General features: G+C 46.5%; 1 protein-coding gene and 1 long non-coding RNA gene across 2 annotated transcripts in view; both read right to left on the bottom strand.

The window, feature by feature from the left end:
- Positions 1 to 27,174, bottom strand: part of LOC144124420 (uncharacterized) — a 662,500-nt gene that overhangs the window by 224,022 nt on the left and 411,304 nt on the right. The gene's annotated exons all lie outside the window — the stretch shown is intronic.
- LOC144124419 (uncharacterized) lies at positions 11,494 to 13,672 on the bottom strand. Its single transcript, XR_013313162.1, has 3 exons — positions 12,944 to 13,672; positions 12,698 to 12,825; positions 11,494 to 12,181 (listed from the first exon to the last, which is right to left on the bottom strand). It is a non-coding gene; the product is annotated as an uncharacterized LOC144124419 (long non-coding RNA).

Below are 27,174 nucleotides of genomic sequence, written 5' to 3'. Positions count from 1 at the left end.
TCCCCACCAATTAATAGAAGATGTTTCCCTGCTAGGTGGTGTAGCTCTCGCAGAAGTGATTCTAACGAGGCCATCGGCTGGGACGGGGGGTGGTATATATTTGCTATAAAGATTGAAGGAAGTGTATGTGTGTTATGTATAAGTTCAGTGATCACGCAGGGTGTCTCAGACGTGATGTGATTAGTTTTATAGGTGAGGCTGCGGTGGATGAGTGTGGACGCCCTGGGTTTGCTAGTGGTGTCTGAGTGTGTAGATGTGTAGCTGGGGAGGGTTGCCCGGTGTGCAGTCTCCTGGAGAAGAAGTATATGGGGAGTGGGCGTGAGGGTGGGAAGGAGAAGTTGCAGAGGTGCGCGCTTGGCCCGGAAACCGCGGCAGTTCCAAGTTAAAATAGGGAGAGAATTAGTGTTCCGCCCCGCCATATTGGAGAGTCGGGGGTTGAGGAGGGGAGTGAGACGGGTGTCAATTGGTATGTGTTCAGCAAAGGGGGTTTGTGCTTGCGGAAGTAGGGGGGAGGAGTGGAGGTGGTCTGAATTTGGGTGAAGCGATGGGTAAGGTTATGGTTCATGAGCTCCATCATCTTGGTAAGCATAGCGTCCATGCGCTGCTCAAGTTTGTCGGTGAGGGTGGCGGCAAGGTGATTGAATCCGGCCTCAAGGCGGGCGTCTAGCTCTTTTAGTTTGTGGTCAAATTTGGCATCCAGTGCAGCGAATTTAGCGTGTATTTCTAGGGGTATGGGAGGCGGTGTGGCGTCTGAGGTGCGCTGCTTCTTTGCAGGAGGGATGCTCGAAGTGTCTGTGGATCCGGGGATGTCGGGTTAACGAGAGGGGGTGCGGGTTCAGTAGGCAGAGAAGGGGTGGGGCTGCTTAAATTGCAGGAGAGGGCTTACCTCGTCGCGCAAGGCCCGGAGTTCCTGGTCTCTCGAATCTTCTTGGGAGGACTGGGGTGGCGGGGGATGACGGGTGGCGTTGCCGGAAACGCGGTCTGCCCAAGTGAGACGTGAGGCGTTTTTGCTGCTGTTCTGTCGGTTTCTGCCACTTGACCGGGAAGCCGTCGAGCTGCGTCCGTTGGTTGTGCTTTGTTGATCACGGCGAGACAGCCGCGATTTAGACGGAGGAGAGAGCGTTCCTCGGGGACGCTAGTGTACGGCCCCGTGCTTTGCAATTCCCAGTTCCGGTCATATGTGGGCCCCCACAGAGAATGCAGCTGGGGGTACATGATGGCACATCTTTGGGATGGGATTTCCCGCAGCGGGGACATTTATGAGATCTTGGGTAAACACACACATCCGCCCGGTGGCCTGGGACGCGGCAGTTCGTGCAGGCGTCTATATGCCCTCGGTACGGTGTACACCTGTGGAGGGCTCCTGGGCTCCTCCATAAAGAATGGCGCGTGGCACAGGTCCAGCACGAAAGGTGACTTAAATGGAACGGGTGGCCCCCATTCGGCGGCCGTCCACGATGGGGGCTTCCGGGTTGCTGGTGATGAGGTCCTGGAGAACAGCTGTCGGGGTCTCGTTCCAGTATGCATTGGAGATTACTCCGCGTACCGCGCCGTCCGGTGGCGCTATATAAGCTGCGAATGCGAAGTCCTTTGCTTGGTTTTGGATTTGGGTTATGCGAACCAGCGCAAGTGCGTCAGCTTGTAAAGGCGTGCTTACTGTGCACGTGTTATTGACTGGGTGAACCCTGATTTGGGTACGCGTTGGTTCTTGAAGCTGGGACGCCGCTCGGAAGATGGCAGCAGCTGCGGAGCGGGTCGGACGTGGAGTAATCCGTTCTTCGCTGTGTTTTACAGTCGCAGATGCTGCAGTGTTTCCGCGGTGCTTCGGACAAGAATCTCACCGTGGCCGGTTTTCCTTGGGAAGACTGAATTCAAACACCGTTCTCAAGCATCGTTTCCATATCAGCGAGACGGAGCCAATCAACGGGAGCCGACGGCTGTGACGAAAGCTGTGGAAACTTTTGCAACGGGGGGCGTACTTCGCCAGGCACTTTGGCAGCAGCGGCGGAGCGGGTCGGACGTGGAATAATCCGTTCTTCGGTGTGTTTTACAGGTTGGTCAAACCTCTTCATATTAAGTTCCTGCATGTTGCTTAGCTATCTGCCGCTGCTGCCAACTTGCTAGTCGATATTGGTCACCATGAATCGGTGTTGCAAATGTCGCGAAAAGCTAAAGAATGACGATAACGCTATCACATGCAGTGAGTGTGAATTTCGTTTTCATGGCGCGATATGTTCAGGCATGAGTGAAACGACATTTGCTTCAAAACGAGGGTCGACTTAGAAGGCTTGGAAGTGTGAAGCGTGTAAACGAGGAAAGGGTGATGCCTCAAACGGTGACTCTAATACGGATCCCGACCTGAAAGTTCTTATTGTGGAAATGAACAGGAAATTGACTTCCCTTCTCCCTCTTACCGAAAAGCTAGATGCCGTAGAGAGCTCAATCCAGATGCTGCATGAAGAGTTTGCCACTATAAAAGAGCGCCTTGATACGCAGGATAAGGAAATCAAAGGAATTAAAGGCAGAGTTGGCAAGCTGGAGAGAGATGCTGGCTCAAAATATATAACACAGTTACAACTCAGTGTCCATGACTTAGAATGGCGCAGCAGGCGCTTGAACATTGAGATTTATGGCATTCCTGAGGCGGCAGGAGAGGACCTCTTGTCAAAAGTCAACGAAGTGGCAGACAAAATTGGCATGAACCATCTCACTGAGGCGGACACCCTCGCACTTCATAGGATGTCGGCGAAACCAGGAAAGACAAAAGGTGTGATCGCCCGTTTTGTGAGGCAGGAACTTCGGGACGCTTGGCTGCAGAAAAGGGTGGTTCTTAAGGAAAAAGGCGACTCAGTGTACATCACAGAAAACATGACCAACTATTCGAGAGTGTTGTTGCAAGCCACAAAAGAGTGGGCTAAACAGGCTGGCTTTGCATATGTGTGGCACGTCAACGGGAAAATTTTGGTGCGTAGAAGGAGTGGCGATGGCGCTAAGGTTATCAAGAGCGTAAGTGACCTCTCCACACTTGTTAGCTAAATGCCTTTTCGTGTAGTCGGAAACCCGTGACCCTTATCTTGAAATGGCGCCCCTAGGGCACGTTACCATAGAAGAACTCTTAAGAGAGCTTGGTGGTCAGACACAAGGTTATCTTCGATGTTTTCACTTAAATGCACAGTCTGTATTCAACAAGGTTGCTGAACTAGAATCCTTGTTAAAAAAGGTTGAGAATTGTTTTGATGTTCTGATGATAACAGAGACATGGCAAACAAGCAGTTGTGACACTTTTGACTTTCCTAATATGACAACTTTTTCTGTTAGTAGAACTACTCGTCGCGGTGGTGGTGTGTCTGTGCTAGTAAGCTCTCTCTTACAGCCTGCCTTGCTTTCAGAATTCTCTTGTGTCACAGATAATTTTGAGATCATTTGTCTGCAAATCAAAGACGCTGTAATTCCAACTTGTTATCGCCCTCCGGATGGTTCTCTCCTTGAATTTTTTCTGTTTTTAGATAATTTGTTGTCATTTGTTAACCAAAACAGATACAATGTGATACTTGCCGGTGATTTTAATGTTGATATAAGTAGCAATAGTATGAAAAAAACAGATTTTGAAAATGTATTGCTATCTAATGGCTGTATAAACCATATTGTTTCTCCCACACGACTAACGTCGTCCACGCAAACAATTCTAGATTTAGTAATAACAAATTATGATGCTAACCTTGTCAGTTCCGGTGTTCTTACTTACCCTATTAGTGATCACTTGCCTGTGTTTTGTAGCATAAAATTTAGTACTCGGGGAAACTTCCACCATAAAGTGTTTAATCTTTTTCAGCCTGTTACACCTGCCCTCTTAGAAGCTTTTTATCATGATTTGGAAACAGTTTGTTGGGACAACGTCCTTCAGGCAACAAATGCGAACGTAGCTTATGATGCCTTTTTGAGTTTGTTTCTTTCGGTATACCAACGTCACTTCGTATTCCAACGCCACACGGGTAATAAGAGATGTCGAAAACCTTGGGTGACAAAGTACCTATTGAAGAAGATTGAAAAGAAAGAACGTCTGTTTAAAACATTTATGCGAACTCGTACAGCATCTGATCTCGCTACGTTCAAAAAATTTCGTAATGACTTGACTAAGCAGCTAAGAAAAGCAAGAGAACTCTACTATCAGAATATGTTCGGTTCCAACGTAAAGCGCACTGACTTAATGTGGAATAACTTAAATGTACTGATGGGTCGGAGCGAGAAAAAACAGATAGTTGAAGAAGTTTTTCACGAAGGACAATTATTAAAAGGAGAAGAAATGGTAAATATTTTTAATGACTACTTTGTTAACAGAGATTTTACTAAAAACCAGACAACATCATACAAAACTTTCGGGCAGAAAAACTCTAGCACAATATTTTTTGAACCAACAGATGCAAATTAAGTGTGTTCTCTTTTTTTGAGTTTAAATAATTCTCATAGTGTTGATGCAGATGGTATACAAATAAGACCTGTCAAGTATGTGATACGTATAATCAGCTCCATTCTAGCACATAATGCCGCGAATATTTCCAGTGTTTGTTCGTTTTTCAAATCTGCCGCGACACCACCTTATCGCTTTGTTTGCGACGCAAGACGCGACTAGATTTATCTCGATTGATCGCAGTCAGGCAAAGCTGATTCTACGTTGTTCCGGAATGTTCTAGTAACTTTGCGCCCTTTATCTCGAATGTTCGCTATCAGCTTTAAATTGAGCACGGCCGACAGCGGCGGGCATTCTGTTCGACGACCGCCGAGAACGCTTGTCGCTCCGCCGCCGCCAAGTGATTCAGTCCATTTTGGGTGCAAGTCAGCCCAATAAACAGTTTTCGTTTAGAAGACCCTTTTGTCCGTCTTCAACGCTGCTTCGACTGCCGTCACCACTACGTGACAATATTTTTAATCTCTGCATTTCTACAGCTGTTTTTCCAACAAAAATGCAAGTCGCCCGTGTGATAGCCTTATATAAGAAAGGTGATAAAAATGATGTATCTAACTACAGACCGGTGTCAATTCTTCCTGCCTTTTCGAAAGGTCTCGAGAAAATCATCCTAGATCGAATATCGCGCTTCTGCAACAAGCATAATATAATAACTACTTCGCAATATGGCTTTAGAAGGGACAGGTCTACAGAGCTGGCGCTGTTGGACCATAAGGAATATATTCTAAAACATTTTGAAGAGAAATGTATTGTTATCGGTATTTTTGTTGATTTTAGCCAAGCTTTCGATTATATTAGTCATACTATCCTTTTTGAAAAACTGCATCATTATGGTATCCGGGGACATGTTTTGGCCCTGCTCCAAAGTTATCTATCAAATAGATTTCAATATGTCGACATAAATGGTTTCATTTCTCACAGAAAAACAATAATTCCAGGAGTCCCACAGGGTAGCATTTTAGGCCCTGTCCTATTTAATTTGTACATTAACGATATTGTACACATCTGCTCAGATACCAAGTTCGTTATATATGCCGACGACACGAGTGCTTTGGTGCCATCACGTTCTGAAGCTGAAGGAATTACTAAAGCAAATATTTTTCTGCGCAAATTGGACTCGTGGATTTCCAGCAATCAATTAAAACTTAACGCAAACAAAAAAAAAAGGTGGAAATTTTTCGACCAAAAAGTAAACAAATTTCGTTACAAGGAACCGTAATGTTTAGATCCGCAGCCATTGATGTGGTAGATACTGTCAAGGTGTTAGGGGTATATTTTACTTCAACTTTACAATGGAATGATCATGTAAACAGTCTAATCAGCAAACTGAGCTGCATAACTGGAATTTTAAATCGCAACCGCTATACTCTTCCAAAAAAAGTTAAACTAATGGTCTATAACGCTCTCTTTGTTTCCCACCTAAACTACTCTCATTTAGTCTGGGGAACATCAACAAAAACTAATCTGTTGAAGCTTGAAAGGCTACAGAAAAAAATAGTACGAATAATTGAAAACGTTGAATACACAGCGCCTTCTTCAGATATCTTTGCTTCGCTTAATTTATTCAAAGTAAGAAATATTTACGAATACAAATTATGCAGGCAGTACCGTTTAAGTGTCCAACGAGAGAGTACAGTTTTTACTGAAATGGCAGAACTAAAACCCAATTATCCCATCTACAGCACCTGAACTCCAGAACGATGGAAAGTTCCAAAATGTCGTACTGCCTATGGACAACAAACACTGCGGTATAACCTTCCGCGATTATTGAATGCTGCAGAAAAAGAAGGCGCTGATGTATCCAATATGTCTCTTCCAAATATGTACAAATATCTTGCTACTCATACTCTTTTTTGTGAATGAACGCACAGGTCTATCTTTATGTTCAATTACATTGCATTGTTTACTTTTCAAAAAAAAAATGTTTTTCCAGGAGTCCAAACCCAGTGTTCTATTTAAACTCTTATTTAGGCTTATTTTATTTTGTGATGCGATATAGTGCTGTTTATTTATTTTTTTTTTCCTCTTTGCAACAAAAAAAAATGTTACTGTCTATTGTCCCGCTCTGCTGCTGTATGCACTGTAAGGGGGCGGAGGATTTTTCAAGCCACAAATGTACGGCTTTTCCCTCCGCCTCCTTCCACTTCTTTGTGGAGAATAAAACTTCTATGTATGTATGTATGAATGTATGTATGTATGTATGTATGTATGTATGTATGTATGTATGTATGTATGTATGTATGTATGTATGTATGTATGTATGTATGTATGTATGTATGTATGTATGTATGTATGTATGTATGTATGTATGTATGTATGTATGTATGTATGTATGTATGTATGTATGTATGTATGTATGTATGTATGTATGTATGTATGTATGTATGGTTTCCCGTAGTAGTCGGGGCGGAAGAGGTTCAGCTGCAGCCCGCCTCGAGACCTGAAGATGATCTTGTAGCCAGCAGCCGGGAGCGGCGGCTGCTGCCGCGAACGCTGCGCAGCTGCGCGCGTTGCTTGCATGCAGATGCGACTTGTCAGGGCCTGCAGTAGGTGAGATGGCGGCACCGCTTGCAGACGCTGCGGTTTCCTGGCTTGTTGACGTACAGCGGTCCCTGGAGCGAGCAGGCACACTAAGGTTGTGAGTCCAGTCCCTTGGGTCGTAGTCGCGGGGGTGAAGAATCTCTCCCTGCACCTGCACCTCCATGGTGGTGTGTTCACGGGGGCGCGACCGCGAGCGAGCGCGGACACAGGAAGAGGAGTCGTTGGCGCAGCGCGCCTGTAATCCAGGAAATGGCGCGCGCGCGCGCGAACGCTCAGGCCGGATGCTGGGATGCCATCGCCTAATCAGGCACCGAAGTTTCTCAAAGCAAGAAACGTGCCGTTCGCACTGCAAAAGGCGGTTGAGATTGAACTTGCGAATATGGGAAAAATGGGCATCATAACGGCCGTTGCCACATCAGATTACGCAACGCCAGTGGTACCCGCTATCAAGAACGACAGTGGCATACGCCTCTGTGGCGATTATAAGGTGACAGTAAATCCGTGCCTAGACGTCACACGTTACCCGTTGCCGAAGGTCGATGACTTATTTGCGGCTCTGTCTGGAGGCACACATTTTTCAAAGATCGACCTGAACCGCGCTTATCAGCAAGTGGTCATGTCTGATGCCTCAAAGCAATATCTAACCTTGAACACGCACAAGGGATTGTTTGTAGTCAACCGATTACCTTTTGGAATCGGTTCCGCGCCGGGGATTTTCCAAAAGACAATGGACACGATGTTGAAGGACCTCAAGGGTGTTTGCTGCTACCTAGATGACATTTTGGTAACTGGGAAAACACAGAAGACCACTTAGCTCATCTCGAAGCGCTGCTGGAGCGTCTTCAAAGCCGAGGTGTCAGGGTAAAGAAAGAGAAGTGCTCGTTTTTTCAAAGCGAACTTCACTACCTTGGCCACAAAATCAGTGCTGAAGGCATTTCCCCATTGTCAGATAAGTTAACGCACTTCTCCAGGCGCCAGAGCCGAAATCAAAGAAGCAGCTTCAGTCTTTGTTCGGCGTTGTCAACCAATATAGCAAGTTCGGGCCCAGTTAGCAACAATAGCACAACCATTTTTCAGATTTCTCCAAAAAAGGTAGCGTGGCACTGCGACGAGCATGCTAGAGAAGCCTTCAAGCAAGTGAAAGCGCTATTGGCACAACCACCTACTCTCGCACACTGACCCTGAAAGACAACTTAGGCTGTCATGCGACACGTCGCAGTATGGTGTTGAAGCGGTCCTATTTCAGGTGTACGATGACGGAAGGGCACGGCCCATTGCTTACGCTTCAAGAACGCTATCTGAAGCGGAAAAGAAATACAGTCAACTGGAGAAAGAAGCGTTAGCCATCATTTTCGGTGCAAAGAAGTTCCACTTCTATCTTTATGGGCGCTCATTCACCTTGGTCACAGACCATAAGCCTCTTCAAACAATATTCGGCCCCCCGACAACCGGGATTCCCACCATCGCGGCTGCTCGTTTGCAACGCTGGGCCGTTACGTTGGCTGCCTACTCGTACAATCTTATCTTCAAGAAATCGAGCGAGAACGCGGAAGCCGATTTCTGCTCGCGTCTGCCGCTGCCAGATCTTCAAATGGAAACCAAAGAAACATTTTATTCGTTGCGATTGGACTCGTTGCCTGTTTCTAGATATCGCGGCTGCCAGAAGTATAGACCGAATTCTTTGTCAAGTGAAGGAATTCACAAATGTGGGATGGCCCACGTCGATTGCGGATGAGCAGTAGTCTTTTTTCGCGGGTGCAACGAACTGACGGTGCACCAGGGATGCGTCATGCTGGGCGCAAGAGTAGTCGTCCCTGCAAAGCTGCAAGGGTTTGTTCTGGGGCGCGATTACGGATCAGTCTCAAAAAACTGTCTCAATATTGAGACAGTGACGTCAAAATGACGACACCAAGAAATGCCGACCGCCGAATCGGCCAATGCGGAGCAAGGAGGCGGTGGGCTCCGCCCCGAAACCACTATTCGCACAACAAGGGACCGTAGACTAATGTTTTGCAGTAAAAACGCAGTGAATAAAAACGAGTAATGTTTTATTTTGCTAAGTAACTATATTTCAAACCCAACAGCAGCAAGCAAAAGAAGCAGTGTTTTCATTTTTGCAATAAAGTTTGCTGTTCAGTCACTTTTTTTGCCGCGAAGGTGTGCTGTCAGCGGTATAGCGTGAACATGTTAGTCTGAAAATGAACAAAAACGCAATGAAGAAAACAAGTAATGTTTTATTTTGGTAGTAAACTGTGTCGCAATCTCAACAACATGAGGGAAAATTAGAGGCATTCTCAGTTTTGCAATTAAATTTGCTGCAGGTTAACTTCTTTTGCCATGAGGGCGCGCTGGCAGCGGCATAACGTGAACATGGCGGTCTGCAAGAAAACAGCTGATTCCATGGCTAGTTCCTGTTTTTTCGCGTGTCGTCTAAAATCAAGGTACTTTGCGGATGTCTTAAGTGCGCAGAAAAATCTGATTGAAGGCAGTGAATGCTACGGGCCTGCCGAGATCAACTTACAAGCAGCGCTCGGCTCGAAAAATCTGATTGAAGGCAGTGAATGCTACGGGCCTGCCGAGATCAACTTACAAGCAGCGCTCGGCTCGAAAATCGACGAAGACAACTTTAGTCTGTGTTCTCGGTCGGCGCCTATCGATCGCCGAGTGACGTGTGGTTCTGTTTATTTTCTTTAGAAAATACCAGAAAACCATGAATCATCACATAGAAGCAACTGCCGACAGACAGGTGCAGCTGCTGATAGCTTGCAATCTCGGTGCGGGAAATGAGAGCCGACACGGCCTGCCTCTGTGGCAGCACTCTTCTGCCTCGTAACCAAGTGTTGCCGCCCACATCGGGCTAAGCACTTGATGTTTCGTTTGTATTTTTGTAGCTCCGTTCGGTTTATGTTCAGTTGTTGCCGTAGTTTCTTTTTTTTTCCTGTGCAAGATGCAGAAATTGTGATGCTTATGCTCGACTTTGTTTAGAGAGAAAGGAAGCACTTGACTTGATAACTTTGCTATTGTCACCGAGGAGAGAACGAGCTTGTTCCATTAACGTTATTTACTGATCATGTAGTAGATCCAGGGTCAACCTGGAAAGAAGTAGTTTGCTTGTATAGAGGCTAATTGCAACTGGGCAGAAAGTTGAGCAAGTTTGTTCATGTTTGCTGGTACACAGCGCTTGAATTGCATATGATCCAGGGCAGTGAGGTAGGTAGGACAGGGCAGTGATGTGTAATATTGTATTTTGCTCAGCAGGCGGAGTGATGTTGGTATAACTGGGTTTGGTGAGGGCAGTGTTTGAAGGGCTTTAAATACTTTGCATAGCTTCTAACATGCACTTCCTTTCAGGTCGGAAGACCACTTTTTTTTTTTTTAATTATGGTCCATCATATCTGAGACACCCTGTATACAAGCCACTCCAGTTTGAAAGGGAACAGCCAGTTGAAAATGACTAGGACATTAAATACCTAGGCGAAAAGTAGCTTGACAGCAGTTGCACTTATCACACATATTATATGATAGCACAAGGAGCTTGTCCGGCCATTCGGCATTGTCACCGTCTCGTGTCATCATGGACAAGACTTCATAGCCCTGTGTTACGCAAACCAAGCTAGGTGTCAGTTATGGGGCAATAACCGAGTGCTCAAAATTTCCCACAATGGAGCTGCCTGTATATTCTTAGAGCTGTAGAGCATTTCCAGTAACGGTGTTGCATGATTTGTGATTGTAAACTAACCTCTAATCACACACCATCTCCTTGATGATGTGTCTGTGATGTTTACACATCTTTGTCTATCAGTGAAGATGTTCTAGTCATTCAGCAGTCATTGTAGCCACTGCACCTTACAATCTTTATTATGCATTGTTTTACAGCGGTTTCCTTGCAGTAGGTACAGCTTTTAGCACAGAGCGAAACCCCTAGCCACACACCATTACGCTAAAAGCTTAGCTTTGGTATTTACACTACTTATATGTGCCAAAATGTTTTGTAGTCCGGAAAATGCATCATGTACACTGTACTATGCCATATTTATTGTACAGGTAGCCTCTGTATGAAAGAAAACATGCACTTTGAACTCAATTTTTCAGATTTTTTTTCTTAACTGCACTCAGAAATGCCATACGGTAATTGTACATCAAGGTAAAGTATGCTCGTATGTACACTGCCTTTTCTGCAATAGAAACACTCGTGTCAAATGCTGTGCCTAAAAAAATAAACGCACTTACTGAATGTATGATGCAATAAAAAACAGCTTTTTGATTCCAACAAGCATCACAAATATTTCATGCCTTATTCCAGCACTACACGTTTGGTTCATGCATGTTCGTCACACAGGTAATGACCACAGGCACTCCACCAAGCTGGAAGGAGACAGCAGAGAAGGGGCAGGTGGGCTGACATAAGCATTGACAAAAGAGAGTTCAAAATGATGCTTTTCAGAAATTGGGCGAGCTGCTTCAACACCTTTTCCGTCTTCAGGATATACTAGCAAACACACTGAAAATGAAGTGGCAGCCGGTGGGGGCACTTGTTTGTCACTGCTGGCTTCTCGCTGCACACAGGTTGGCCAAGGGCACAACCACATCACACAATTGCTCACACACTTGCAGATGTGTGTTGTGCAATGACACAAGGAAATGACAGTGGCAACAGGGGAAGAGTGCCTGATATGACTCTCTATGCCAGCATGGTGAGTCGTCTCTGGACGCTAGATTTTCCATCGCAACTGCCGCTGCACCATCCCTCGGTACGCCTTCCTCTGGAGACGGGTCGTCCTAGAGAGGCCAAAAGTACAGCACCGTATGCTCTTCTCAGGAGGCAGGTGAGGAGGGATCCTGTCTGTACGAGGCAGCCACCATTTAGAGGTGGCCCGTTGTTATCTGGGTCAGAGGCAGTGTCGCCTGCACCCTCTGCTGATATGGGCACATCCAAACAGAGGCTGTGAAGTGCAGCACGTGCGGTGATGATGCGCACTGTCCACTTCCACTGGCACTGGTGCATCCGGTGTCCTTGAAAGCAACGGAAGCAGCTCTTCGGCACACCAATACAGTGCTCAGCCACAAATTGTGTGAAAGCATGTGGCGTGTTGTACAGGCCTTCTGCTGAGTCAGGTCTGTAATGTCATGCAACTGGTGCAGGCAGCCATGGCTCCAGTGGGTAGACATAGTTTCCTGCATAACAAAAAATGATGCAGCTAAGCATGTCCTTTCTCAGTGATCTCAACAGCATTACAGGACACTCTGCTATACAGTAGAAAACTCACGCCAAGTAGCCCACATCCAGGCTTTGCTGAATATGACATTCAAGAGCATACATACATGCAGGATTTAGATGTATAAGTGAGCACTACTGTAAGGTCAGTCTTTTACCACCATATTCATATAAATGATGCGCTATGATTGCCTACAAAACACAAGCGCTGTCAGGTGCATTTTGCTTTGGTTTCTTCAACAGGAAAGGCTATGCATTTCAACAATGTAATATGTGTCCTGTGTTTCTGCTGCAATAATATTTAACAAAAGGAAAGGGTGGCAATACACTGTATCATACTGTAAAGTGTCTGCATTTGTGTAACTGTCCAGACTGATTCTTGTAGCTTTAGCAGATCCGGCCAAATGCATAGTGCTGGAGCTCAATAGATGTGACTGAGTTCGCCCGACGGGTGACACGGCTATTTTACTGCTTACCCAGAAAAAAAATCACCGTCGTCCAGCAGGCCTTCCTCCGCCTCGGAATGCCGCCAGACAAACGCGTCGCGGAAGGATCCGGGTCAGCGCGAGTCCACGGCCAGGATGCACATGTTCGCGCCACAGATCTGAGAAAAAACAAGCACAGCCCGTACTCACTCTCGCTGCCGAGGCCCGCACTTGTAGCTCATGCACTTGTAGCACTTGAACTCATGCGGTCAAAAACAGTGGCCGAGGTATACTCACTATTACGTCCGCAGCGTAGAACCGCTTGCGGCTCGTTCGCAGCACTGCCCCCAGACTCCTTGATAGTGATGAGTGCCCAATCGACACACCCGACGACGCCGGAGATGCTGCCGCGGCGAACGTTTAGGCAAAGGACGCCCTCCTTCGCCGCCGCCTTCCCCTCGGGTCTCCTCGGAAAGCGAACACCCCCCTTCTGTTACCCAACGTTGACATTGGTCTCCGCTGCCCGCCGCAAAGGCTTGTTCACAGTCGGTTGGGCTGCGCCGACGTTTTCTTCATTTCCAACGGCGCCTTGAAACCCACCGGAGGCGAAGAAGCGCAGCGCGCACAGCACTGCCGCTCCACTGACAGCGCACTCACCCGCGCACTTCCCAGTTCAACGGCGAGTTCGTCGCACAGACACTGCGCAGTCTCCTCGAAATAACTCTCCCGCGCGTCAAAGTCGTCTTCATGCACCCTCCGACACCGTTGCTCGCGCGGTCACCCGCGTATACGACGATGTAAACAGCCGCCATTTTCTGTCTCAAACGTGTTGATACTACTTTTTCCAGTCTCAAAAAATCGTCTCAATCTGCTCGCATAATTAGATGGCCAACGTCACCACTTCTGCGCCATTTACGACGTCAGTCAGTGACGAAAAAAATCAAAATGGCCGCCGACCAATAGGAGAGAGCCAAATGATATACTTTTTGAGACAATTTCGATTGAGACTGATCCGTAATCGCGCCCCTGGACGAACTCCATGACGGCCATCCCGGCATCGTGCGCAGCAAAGATCTAGCACGCAGCTACGTGTAAAGAGCAACGTAACGCTCCAATCAACGCACCTCTTCCCCCGTGGTCATGGCCGACTTCACCGTGGCAGCGTGTTCACGTAGAATTTGCGGGACCTTTTCAGAATACCATGTTTTTAATGGTGGTCGACGCACATTCAAAATGGCAAGAGTTTTTCGAAATGAGATCGACAACTACAGAAAGCACGATTCGTTGTTTGACCGAGTTTTTCGCACGTTTTGGTTTACCTGAAACAATTGTTTCCTATAATGACCTCAGTTTGTTTCGCAAGCACTTCGTGCAGGCAATGGGAACGCGGCGCGTCCTCACGGCTCCTTACCACCCCAGCTCCAAAAGGTTGGCAGAGCGTTTCATCCAGACCTTTAAGAATGCGCTGCGCTAGGACTGCACAGGACGAGAACTGCAGGTAAAGCTGCATAAATTTTTGCTGTCATGTCGCAACACGCCACATGAGACGACTCGTGAATCACCAGCGGCATTGCTCCTAGGACGACGCTTACGCTGTCGGCTAGATACCGTAAAGCCTTCCGTAGGGGAAAGAGTAGCACACAGACAGTGCACTCAGGCACTAAGTCGTCCGTGTCGCGAACGTCACTTCTTGGTAGGCGACAGCGTGTTAGCACGTAATTATTCTGGAAAACCAAAGTGGGCGCCCGCTGTGATTGTTGCTCAAACAGGACCTGTCTCTTTCCAAGTACGCGCAACCACCCCGAAGGGCACCTTCACCTGGCGTCGGCACCAGGATCAGCTGCTACAGAGGCCTGCAGAGGACGTTACCCCTAGGCATGGAACAGCTGGTGAAGTTACGACCAGCGAGTTCCTGGTTTATCCTGGGACTGCCGGCGCACCAGTTCCTTCCAGTCCACAACCGTCCAAGGTAACTCCGGTTGTGCAACAGGCAACACCAGCACCCGCCGAGGCAAGACGCTACCCCATGCGAAATCGTCGCCCACCAGACAGATTCCAAGTTTGACTCTGATTAACTGTGTGCTTCATCAAAAGGGGAGGTGCTGCTGTGTCGGCTGGCGCTCATGTCGATAAGAGCGCTCTGCGAAGTGCGCATGCGTCAACTAAGTATTAAAAACAGAGTGCCGCTTGCTAGAGGCTCTTTTCTTGCCCGAGCCTCAACCCACAAGCATGGATAATTAAACGTCGTTCACCCGGAACTTGTCTGATCCTTTTCGGCACGCCTTGGCGCAAAACGTAACACTTGTGGCTGTGCAAGACGCATGAGTGCAGTGACAGCTACATGCCCTGCTTGCACCTGCTCAATAGTTTGTGAGCATCTAATATAATGAGCACACATCTTCACCTTGGATGTGGACAACAGTATACATGGCTGTGTGTTGATGAAGCCGAACTTGTATACATATGATTACTGAAAACAGAATTATAGAGGTGACAGGCTGTAAAGGTGATTTTAGATTGCGAAGGATTTTTTTAGATCCATGGAAATTAAATACACTTTGAAAGAATGCTACAGCATTGTAAGTAGCCATGAAGGTAAATTCACACATATTGTAAAAACTACCTTTTTTCACATCACTGTTAAGCCAACTACATAATGCACAAAGGAAAAACCAAGAGAAAGCCAAGAAAAAAACACTTGCCAGCCTTTGTAGTTCCTATAGTCCACTGCAATCAAGCGGGGTGGAGACACCAGGAAACGGCAGCCATCCAAGGCCCCCACTGCTTGCGGGAATCCTGTCATTGCGTAAACCTCGCTAATATGTTCATCCATTTCGTTTGGTGCCATCATTGGGATCCACTCCGGTTCGATCACATCCACCACAGTCTCGGCAAACTCCCTATATATATAGTGTTCACAGTTGACCGCCCAACACCACAGACTATAGCTACCACCCGGTCTTCGGCAGCTGAGCAGAGCTTGAAAAGGCCAATGCCGACTCTCTTTTCTACACTGATGGCCTCCCGCATATTGTTCACGCTGCTTTGCAGGCCGACACCGGTCCACAAGGTACCGAAAAGCAGCCGGGCCAACATGGAACGCCTGTCGAAAATGCTAGTCTCCGAGGTTCGGCAAAGTATCCTCAAGCCATCGCTCGTTGCGAGGATACACCCACCTACTGCGGTGCACAGTTCGCGGAAGGAACGTGACGGCTTTGCAATGGGTAATGTTTGCGAGAAGATGTTCTTCGAGTCCGTCACCGCGCGACTTAGCCACATCCGCCGACGTGCGTAATGATGCCACAGCGGCAATATAGATGGCAATTTCGCACTTCGTTTCAACGTCTTGCGATTCGTCGGTCATGCGCCATGGTCGGTCATGCGCCATGGTCATGGTCGGAAAAATGCGCCTGTCGTGGTTGGACCGGGAACGATGAAAAAAAAACAACTTTTGTTTCAAAATATCCGTTTCTCACCTTCAGAACGCTCGTTTATTATCGTGATAGCTACTTTTTTCTACATAAACGAAAGCACTCTTGTCCGCTTATCACTTCAGCTGAAGTGCTATCGTCTCCTTTCATTTCATAGATATTACTAGCGCCGCTTCACACGCAGCGGTGACATTTGGCATTCATGGAGGCCGCATTCCAGCTTCTTTGGATTTCCCGTGTTGCAGCGCCGCTGTTCGCCGCTGCTCCTTTTCGGTTTTCCTCCTTCAGCGCAATAAGACAACTTTATGGCAAAGGCCGTGAAGGAGTCCCGTGTGAGAGGGGTATTACAAACCTAAATTTTTAAGCGAGCAGCATTGCTTTCTCCGGACGAAATGACGAAAAACCTTTTCGCACTGCCTCCTCGGTTGTTGCACCCGTAAGCGCAACAGAAGCTCAGCGTCACCGCAGCGTGTATAAACCGTCAAAGCTCGATAAACGCTTTCCGCCGAAACTCTGTCGCACAAAAAGAAAACGAAGCGCGATATCTCCCCAGACAAGGGCGGTTCATATGCAAGCGATTGAGTGAACTGAGCGAACAGCGGAGTGGCGCCGCGATGCTTTTCGCAAGGTTCCGTTTCACATGCGTCGCTCCAGAGCGGTTACTGCCGCTGCGAATACCAGTGTTGCTGGCAAACAATACGAGCTCGCGGTTGGTTCCGGTTGTTGGCAACCATCAACATGGACAATGTTCATGCATTATTTTTCCAAGACTGCTCAAGTTTTGTTAAGAAATAAATAACTCTTGCTTGTTAAATGTCAACTACTTGTTATATTGATGCCAATAATATCATTTTTTTAGTTCGTACGTGCGTGTCGGAAGCACGGGTGGTAAACAACCATTGTCTTTCCCGCACGAATCCTCCTCTTGCCACGTGGCTTTTCCGCCGTGCAGTCATTGGTGAGAGGGCGGAGCTATCGCGCTGTCGCTGCGAAAATGTCCGACTTGTTGGAGCCCCTTCGCTTTGGCCGGCCGAGCCGTCGCGACGGGTCGAAACAGGTTTTTAGGTTGCGGCAACAGGATTCGCTGGCATTTTCGCATGCATGTAAAACACGCTACAATGGCGCCGGCGTCTGCGGCGGAGCCAAAAAGCGCGTGCTAACACTTGACCACGGTGCCTCTGCCAATGGGAGGCTCGGTTATCCGGCGGCGCGCCAGGAGAGGAGGGAGGCTGGAAAGTCCAAAGCTTTTCGTTACTTTTGCTTCATTGAGGGGCTTTAGAGGAGCCTATCATGCGGTAAGGAATAGAATTAATCCTGCACATCAATACTAAACACCCCACACACACCTGGGTTACTGTGTTCCAAATACTGCACATCTGCCAAGGAATTTGGCACAAGAAAGGGTTCTTTGGCTGAAAGTGAAGATTAACGGCTTTGTGCAAAACTTGAAACAACATTTTGCCAGATGCCCCGTTCGGCGTTGGTAAGGTACCATTCCGGTCATTCGAAGATAGTCAAGTGCAGCATAACAGTGTCGTTGTTTAGGTTCGGCGATTACTAAATTAAGTGTCCACGCTATTGATAACAGTTTCAAGCAACAGGTCCAGGAGCTAGGGTTGGCGGGCTTCCCAAATGACGTCATAAAACTTGCTTGCAATAAAATCCTGAAAAAGTTAGTCATTTCGTAAGCACGATCCACAGGCTCTTCCAGTGGAGATAAAAAGAAACATACGGTAACACCGCACATTCATCAGCTATCCCACAGGCTAAAGCAAGTTGGCAATAGATATGGGGTTAAAGTGTTGTTTTCGGCTCACAATATTCTAGGAGGAATTTGTGGTATAGTCGATAAAAGAGCCAGAGAACAAAACAAAAAACTAACAAAGGGTGCCAAGTGAAACAATAATGTTTTTTTTTGTGCCATGTGGCGAGGGAGTGGTCTATGATATTCATTTTACATGCGGCAAGAATGATATAGGGCGAACGGGGAAGTTTATAAACACGCGATTGCGCGAACATAAAACGTCTTTAAAAGGCGCTATGTCATCCAATTTTGCCCTACATTACAACGACAGTAATCTTAATGATCCCAGTGTTTCGAAAGTGCCGGATAAAAAGCATGCAATCTACTTCTTAATAAGGCTAAGATTATGTTCAACCATCAAGATAAATTGACCAGGGAATTGAGTGAAGCATATAGCATTCAAAAAAACAGCGACACGTACGTAAGCACACCGTCAGTAACCATCCACGATTGTGAAGTTCCATACTTGGATTCATAGCAGTATCGTTTGTGTTTTGCAGGAAAAGATAGTGCATGCGCTTCTGGTTGTCATATGAGAGTAACTACCTATGTATGTTTCAATAAATTTGCAGTTGTTAGTAGCGCTTTTCCTTCCGTCTCTTCTTGTTCCCTCTCCGCTGTCGCAGCGCTGGTGGAAGTTTCCAACATGAACCAACTAGCTGAAATTTCCGTGTTACTGCAATTGAACTGATTTTCTACGACACAGATTGACACAGCGCAACGGAACAAGGACGAGAAGAAGAAACACGAAACACCAGACGGGCTCTGACTACCAACTCTTTATGGCGTCATAAAAAAAACAGCACGATTTATACGATTCACTTGGACCTTGTGATACACTGTCAGCCAGTGGACACTGCGAAGAAACGCCTCACACGCTGGCGATCATTACACAGTGAAAAAGCACTCATGACACGTGCAAGCACTAACAAGCAATAGGATTACTAAACTAATGATAAACGGACCACAGATAAAAAGGCGCGCATGAACAAGCTACAGACCTTAGACAACGACAGCTCTGAAAAGTGGAGAGATGAGTACGACAAACAAAATCTTAGAGCTCAGTAAAGCACTTAATAGGGCGAGAAGGCGCCAATGAATGATAATCGCGCTTGTGCATCTGCCATTAACACCGGCGGTGCCAGGGACTATAACGAGTAAAAGAAACGCGACGATGACAGAGGTGAAATGGCGATGAAAAGGGGTGTACAATCACAGTACGAATAAAAATGAAAACTTGCTATGCAATAGGAACAGTCAATAAGCTAAAAGCGAAAAGAAAAAAACGAAAAAACTGACGCCAACAAATAACATGGCAAAGAGTTAAAGTCATGCTATATTGCGCTAAAACCACAACACAAAAGAGAACAACACATAATACAGGACGATACGCTGTGCTATGTCCTGTGTTATGTGTTCTTCTCTCTTGTGTTGTGGTTTTAGCGCAATATAGGATGGCTTTTGCAGACGATCACCAGCAAGCCCGACAACAGCTCTTGAAAAAGTTAGAATCGTATAAAAGAGAAACACAGTAAAGGAAAAAGAACATAAACGAACCACCACAGGCCGAACATTTAAGACGTGAAAACACCATTCAAGGCCTTTAAAAAGACAAAGGAGAAACGATCCGCTTAAGGTCAACAAACAACACGGCAAAACGACTAAGAGCAAATAACAGACAATGAGGTGAGGTGCAAGGAAACACCGTTTCCCAGATTGCCTAGATGTGGTTAAAACGCAAGAATCGTTCTAAGAATGACCTTTCATTCTCCTGTAGACAGACAGAAGGCCTGCTGATGCACGCGTCCCCAGCCTTTTCAATCAAAAAACCTTCAATAACTTCCCTTTCTATATTACTGCTTGCTGCCGCCAAAAACTTGGTCTCCGATAACATTGGCCGACATTCGTGGCGGAGTTGGCTGAAATTTACTGCCATGTGGCTCCCAGTCTTGTTTTTTACATTGAGGAAGTGTTCACTTTCTCTCTCATTGAAACAGTGTCCGATCTGGCCTATATATATTTTACCACACGTGAGGGGAATCTGGTAAACCACTTCATACCGACATTCGGCGTACTGATACCAATGCTTTACAGTGCAGGCCGCCGGTTTTCTTCCGGTTCACCATAGGGCATATCTTAGCCAACTTACATGGGGCAGGAAACACAACGTTCACATCATACTTAGCTGCAACATACCTAGCATCATACCTAGCTGCAGGAAACCTTTCTTCGACCTAACGTTATAGGACCAACACACACTCGCCACTAAAAACCAGCATCAGATCTAGAAATTGGATCGTTTTCTCTCTTGGCATTTCCCACGTGAAGTTCATTCCACAAGCAGAAGCCATGAAGGCCTCGGCGATGTCCTTTACGGCTTCATGCATGTCGTTGGCCGCTGCACTGTCCAACACAATGAGGAAATCGTCCACGTAACGATAGATTTTGACGATGTGCTTGTCATGCAGGTGTTCGATTTTGAACTGTATTAGCACCTCTTTTGGGGCTACTTGGTACATACTTGAATTAGAGAAAAATTCTTGAACTTCTTGAACTGTCCTATCCGTGGTGGGCAAGTAAATATCTGAGAGCAAGGGGGAAACCGACGAACCAATGCAGATTCCCGATTTTTGTATCAGGAATTGGTCATTGTAGAACACTACTGTGGACTGCAGGTAAAACTCAAGTATGCTGATGAACTTGTCTTGGGTTATTCCGGTTGCATTCTGAAAGCTGACGGCGCCGATCTCGTCTATTCTGTGCAGCACAGCTGTGAATAGTCCTTCATGTGGAATAGAGTAAAAAAAGTCTTCTACGTTAATTGAAAAGGCCGTCGCAGCATCTTGCAATCCCTGGCGTAGGTATTTGACGACTTCCAACGAGCTGCCCACTTGAAATGGGTCAGCTCCAGTCACAGTTCAAGCTGTCACGAAGATAATGCCCAAGCTGTTCCTGCCAGGTGCCTTTTTCCGAAACTATATTTCGTAGTGCGCATTCAGGTTTATGAGTTTCGCCTTTGAAGAACGTTTCAAGGCATCTCGATTTTGTTTTTTCCGCTTTTCTTGGTAATAATTCCAGATTGCGTTTCTTTAACAGAAGTATCTCAGCTGATTTCTTTCATGTGTATCGAGACTTTACGATCTTGAAATTATTTGCTATCGCAGTCGGTGCTTTCTCATTAGAAACGCCAAACGACATTACAACAAATCCACCTCTATGTCTGACTGCATCACGACGGCAGCTTAGCCTACCTCCGAGGTGTGGCGACTGCCAGCTGCTTTGAAGCTGGCGAAAAGAAATCTTTTCACACGAAAACCCTTGAGGATCTCGGGGCCTGCCGACGGGCACAACAACACATCCTGTGCTACTTACATAAACTTAGTCGACAAAAAATGGCGAGACATCTGATCAACATTGGATGTACGAAAACAGGCTGCCAGAATTTGGCGGACTGTTAGAGGTATGCGCATGGCTCATCAGAAGATTAACCGCTGCCCCGCACTGTCCCTGCATGAACGGAAGTCTCTAAACGAACCTTTGGAAGAATACTGAAGGCTTCTGTCAACGGGTTTACAGCCTTCGACACCAAACATAAATTGTCAGTCGTACCTCCCATAAGCGGCCGTACCTGCGATGCACCAATCGTTCAAAATAATAGAACTGAACACGGCTATCGCTGTCGAACAAGAGAACGTTTCCGGGAAATAATAAGGTGAGCTGTGAAGCCCTTGTAAAGCTTCCTCAAAACTTCCGGCTTCGCCTGCTACAATATGACATCTCTTCGTGGCTTACTGTTGAGGTACCTGCTGATTGGAAGATGGTTTAATTTTTTCCTATTTTGATACCAGGAAAGCAGCCATTTAACTACGCATCTTTCCGCCCCATTGCCCTGCTGGGTTGTGCACGTAAATTTATGGAGCGTCTGATTCGCAAGCGCATAACATAGTTTCTGGAAATCCACAATTAGCACCCACAAGAAATAAACGCGTTTCGTCAGCAGAGATCTGCAATTGAAAATGTCATTGCTTTCGCCGCATCACTTGAAGAAAACTGCATGTTGGACGCATCCCAATCGCCGTTTCCCTCGGCGTCAAGGCTGCTTTTCCTTCTCTTTTTCCTTCTGAAAATCCACAATTAGCACCCACAAGAAATAAACGCGTTTCGTCAGCAGAGATCTGCAATTGAAAATGTCATTGCTGTCGCCGCATCACTTGAAGAAAACTGCATGTTGGACGCATCCCAATCGCCGTTTCGCTCGGCGTCAAGGCTGCTTTTCCTTCTGCTTTTCCTTCTGGAAATCCACAATTAGCACCCACAAGAAATAAACGCGTTTCGTCAGCAGAGATCTGATATTGAAAATGTCATTGCTTTCGCCGCATCACTTGAAGAAAACTGCATGTTGGACGAATCCCAATCGCCGTTTCGCTCGGTGTCAAGGCTGCTTTTCCTTCTGTATTTCCTTCTGGAAATCCACAATTAGCACCCATAAAAAATAAACGCGTTTCGTCAGCAGAGATCTGCAATTGAAAATGTCATTGCTTTCGCCGCATCACTTGAAGAAAACTGCATGTTGGACGCATCCCAATCGCCGTTTCCCTCGGCGTCAAGGCTGCTTTTCCTTCTGTTTTTCCTTCTGGAAATCCACAATTAGCACCCACAAGAAAAAAACGCGTTTCGACAGCAGAGATCTGCAATAGAAAATGTCATTGCTTTCGCCCCATCACTTGAAGAAAACTGCATGTTGGACGCATCCCAATCGCAGTTTCGCTCGGCGTCAAGGCTGCTTTTCCTTCTGTTTTTCCTTCTGGAAATCCACAATTAGCACCCACAAGAAAAAAAACGCGTTTCGTGAGCAGAGATCTGCAATTGAAAATGTCATTGCTTTCGCCCCATCACTTGAAGAAAACTGCATGTTGGACGCATCCCAATCGCCGTTTCGCTCGGCGTCAAGGCTGCTTTTCTTTCTGTTTTTCCTTCTGGAAATCCACAATTAGCACCCACAAGAAATAAACGCGTTTCGTCAGCAGAGATCTGCAATTGAAATTGTCATTGCTTTCGCCCCATCACTTGAAGAAAACTGCATGTTGGACGCATCCCAATCGCCGTTTCGCTCGGCGTCAAGGCTGCTTTTCCTTCTGTTTTTCCTTCTGGAAATCCACAATTAGCACACACAAGAAAAAAAACGCGTTTCGTCAGCAGAGATCTGCAATTGAAAATGTCATTGCTTTCGCCGCATCACTTGAAGAAAACTGCATGTTGGACGCATCCCAATCGCCGTTTCGCTCGGCGTCAAGGCTGCTTTTCCTTGTGTTTTTCCTTCCGGAAATCCACAATTAGCACCCACAAGAAAAAAACGCGTTTCGTCAGCAGAGATCTGCAATTGAAAATGTCATTGCTTTCGCCCCATCACTTGAAGAAAACTGCATGTTGGACGCATCCCAATCGCCGTTTCCCTCGGCGTCAAGGCTGCCTTTCTTTCTGTTTTTCCTTCTGGAAATCCACAATTAGCACCCAGAAGAAATAAACGCGTTTCGTCAGCAGAGATCTGCAATTGAAAATGTCATTGCTTTCGCCGCATCACTTGAAGAAAACTGCATGTTGGACGCATCCCAATCGCCGTTTCGCTCGGCGTCAAGGCTGCTTTTCCTTCTGTTTTTCCTTCTGGAAATCCACAATTAGCACCCACAAGAAATAAACGCGTTTCGTCAGCAGAGATCTGCAATTGAAAATGTCATTGCTTTCGCCGCATCACTCGAAGAAAACTGCATGTTGTACGCATCCCGATCGCCGTTTCGCTCGGCGTCAAGGCTGCTTTTCCTTCTGTTTTTCCTTCTGGAAATCCACAATTACCACCCACAAGAAAAAAAACGCGTTTCGTCAGCAGAGATCTGCAATTAATAATGTCATTGCTTTCGCCCCATCACTTGAAGAAAACTGCCTGTTGGACGCATCCCAATCGCCGTTTCGCTCGGCGTCAAGGCTGCTTTTCCTTCTGTTTTTCCTTCTGGAAATCCACGATTAGCACCCACAAGAAAAAAAACGCGTTTCGTCAGCAGAGATCTGCAATTGAAAATGTCATTGCTTTCGCCCCATCACTTGAAGAAAACTGCATGTTGGACGCATCCCAATCGCCGTTTCGCTCGGCGTCAAGGCTGCTTTTCCTTCTGTTTTTCCTTCTGGAAATCCACAATTAGCACCCACAAGAAAAAAATGCGTTTCGTCAGCAGAGATCTGCAATTGAAAATGTCATTGCTTTCGCCCCATCACTTGAAGAAAACTGCATGTTGGACGCATCCCAATCGCCGTTTCGCTCGGCGTCAAGGCTGCTTTTCCTTCTGTTTTTCCTTCTGGAAATCCACAATTAGCACCCACAAGAAATAAAGGCATTTCGTCAGCAGAGATCTGCAATTGAAAATGTCATTGCTTTCGCCGCATCACTTGAAGAAAACTGCATGTTGGACGCAACCCAATCGCCGTTTCGCTCGGCGTCAAGGCTGCTTTTCCTTCTGTTTTTCCTTCTGGAAATCCACAATTAGCACCCACAAGAAATAAAGGTATTTCGTCAGCAGAGATCTGCAATTGAAAATGTCATTGCTTTCGCCGCATCACTTGAAGAAAACTGCATGTTGGACGCATCCCAATCGCCGTTTCCCTCGGCGTCAAGGCTGCTTTTCCTTCTGTTTTTCCTTCTGGAAATCCACAATTAGCACCCACAAGAAATAAAGGCGTTTCGACAGCAGAGATCTGCAATTGAAAATGTCATTGCTTTGCCGCATCACTTGAAGAAAACTGCATGTTGGACGCATCCCAATCGCCGTATCGCTCGGCGTCAAGGCTGCTTTTCCTTCTGTTTTTCCTTCTGGAAATCCACAATTAGCACCCACAAGAAATAAACGCGTTTCGTCAGCAGAGATCTGCAATTGAAAATGTGATTGCTTTCGCCGCATCACTTGAAGAAAACTGCATATTGGACGCATCCCAATCGCCATTTCCCTCGGCGTCAAGGCTGCTTTTCCTTCTGTTTTTCCTTCTGGAAATCCACAATTAGCACCCACAAGAAATAAATGCGTTTCGTCAGCAGAGATCTGCAATTGAAAATGTCATTGCTTTCGCCGCATCACTTGATGAAAACTGCATGTTGGACGCATCCTAATCGCCGTTTCGCTCGGCGTCAAGGCTGCTTTTCCTTCTGTTTTTCCTTCTGGAAATCCACAATTAGCACCCACAAGAAATAAACGCGTTTCGCCAGCAGAGATCTGCAATTGAAAATGTCATTGCTTTCGCCGCATCACTTGAAGAAAACTGCATGTTGGACGCATCCCAATCGCCGTTTCGCTCGGCGTCAAGGCTGCTTTTCCTTCTGTTTTTCCTTCTGGAAATCCACAATTAGCACCCACAAGAAAAAAATGCGTTTCGTCAGCAGAGATCTGCACTTGAAAATGTCATTGCTTTCGCCGCATCACTTGAAGAAAACTGCATGTTGGACGCATCCCAATCGCCGTATCGCTCGGCCTCAAGGCTGCTTTTCCTTCTTTTTCCTTCTGGAAATCCACAATTAGCACCCACAAGAAATAAACGCGTTTCGTCAGCAGAGATCTGCAATTGAAAATGTCATTGCTTTCGCCGCATCACTTGAAGAAAACTGCATGTTGGACGCATCCCAATCGCCGTTTCGCTCGGCGTCAACGCTGCTTTTCCTTCTGTTTTTCCTTCTGGAAATCCACAATTAGCACCAACAAGAAATAAAGGCGTTTCGTCAGCAGAGATCTGCAATTGAAAATGTCATTGCTTTCGCCGCATCACTTGAAGAAAACTGCATGTTGGACGCATCCCAATCGCCGTTTCCCTCGGCGTCAAGGCTGCTTTTCCTTCTGTTTTTCCTTCTGAAAATCCACAATTATCACCCACAAGAAATAAAGGCGTTTCGTCAGCAGAGATCTGCAATTGAAAATGTCATTGCTTTCGCCGCATCACTTGAAAACTGCATGTTGGACGCATCCCAATCGCCGTATCGCTCGGCGTCAAGGCTGCTTTTCCTTCTGTTTTTCCTTCTGGAAATCCACAATTAGCACCCACAAGAAATAAACGCGTTTCGTCAGCAGAGATCTGCAATTGAAAATGTCATTGCTTTCGCCGCATCACTTGAAGAAAACTGCATGTTGGACGCATCCCAATCGCCGTTTCGCTCGGCGTCAAGGCTGCTTTTCCTTCTGTTTTTCCTTCTGGAAATCCACAATTAGCACCCACAAGAAATAAAGGCGTTTCGTCAGCAGAGATCTGCAATTGAAAATGTCATTGCTTTCGCCGCATCACTTGAAGAAAACTGCATGTTGGACGCATCCCAATCGCCGTTTCCCTCGGCGTCAAGGCTGCTTTTCCTTCTGTTTTTCCTTCTGGAAATCCACAATTAGCACCCGCAAGAAATAAAGGCGTTTCGTCAGCAGAGATCTGCAATTGAAAATGTTATTGCTTTCGCCGCATCACTTGAAGAAAACTGCATGTTCGACGCATCCCAATCGCCGTATCGCTCGGCGTCAAGGCTGCTTTTCCTTCTGTTTTTCCTTCTGGAAATCCACAATTAGCACCCACAAGAAATAAACGCGTTTCGTCAGCAGAGATCTGCAATTGAAAATGTCATTGCTTTCGCCGCATCACTTGAAGAAAACTGCATGTTGGACGCATCCCAATCGCCGTTTCCCTCGGCGTCAAGGCTGCTTTTCCTTCTGTTTTTCCTTCTGGAAATCCACAATTAGCACCCACAAGAAATAAACGCGTTTCGTCAGCAGAGATCTGCAATTGAAAATGTCATTGCTTTCGCCGCATCACTTGAAGAAAACTGCATGTTGGACGCATCCCAATAGCCGTTTCCCTCGGCGTCAAGGCTGCTTTTCCTTCTGTTTTTCCTTCTGGAAATCCGCAATTAGCACCCACAAGAAATAAAGGCGTTTCGTCAGCAGAGATCTGCAATTGAAAATGTCATTGCTTTCGCCGCATCACTTGAAGAAAACTGCATGTTGGACGCATCCCAATCGCCGCTTCGCTCGGCGTCAAGGCTGCTTTTCCTTCTGTTTTTCCTTCTGGAAATCCACAATTAGCACCCACAAGAAATAAAGGCGTTTCGTCAGCAGAGATCTGCAATTGAAAATGTCATTGCTTTCGCCGCATCACTTGAAGAAAACTGCATGTTGGACGCATCCCAATCGCCGTTTCGCTCGGCGTCAAGGCTGCTTTTCCTTCTGTTTTTCCTTCTGGAAATCCACAATTAGCACCCACAAGAAATAAAGGCGTTTCGT

The sequence above is a fragment of the Amblyomma americanum genome, chromosome 3 (genome assembly GCF_052857255.1).
Source record: "Amblyomma americanum isolate KBUSLIRL-KWMA chromosome 3, ASM5285725v1, whole genome shotgun sequence".
NCBI classification, from domain to species: Eukaryota; Metazoa; Arthropoda; class Arachnida; order Ixodida; family Ixodidae; genus Amblyomma; species Amblyomma americanum.
This window is presented reverse-complemented; position numbering and strand designations above follow the sequence as displayed.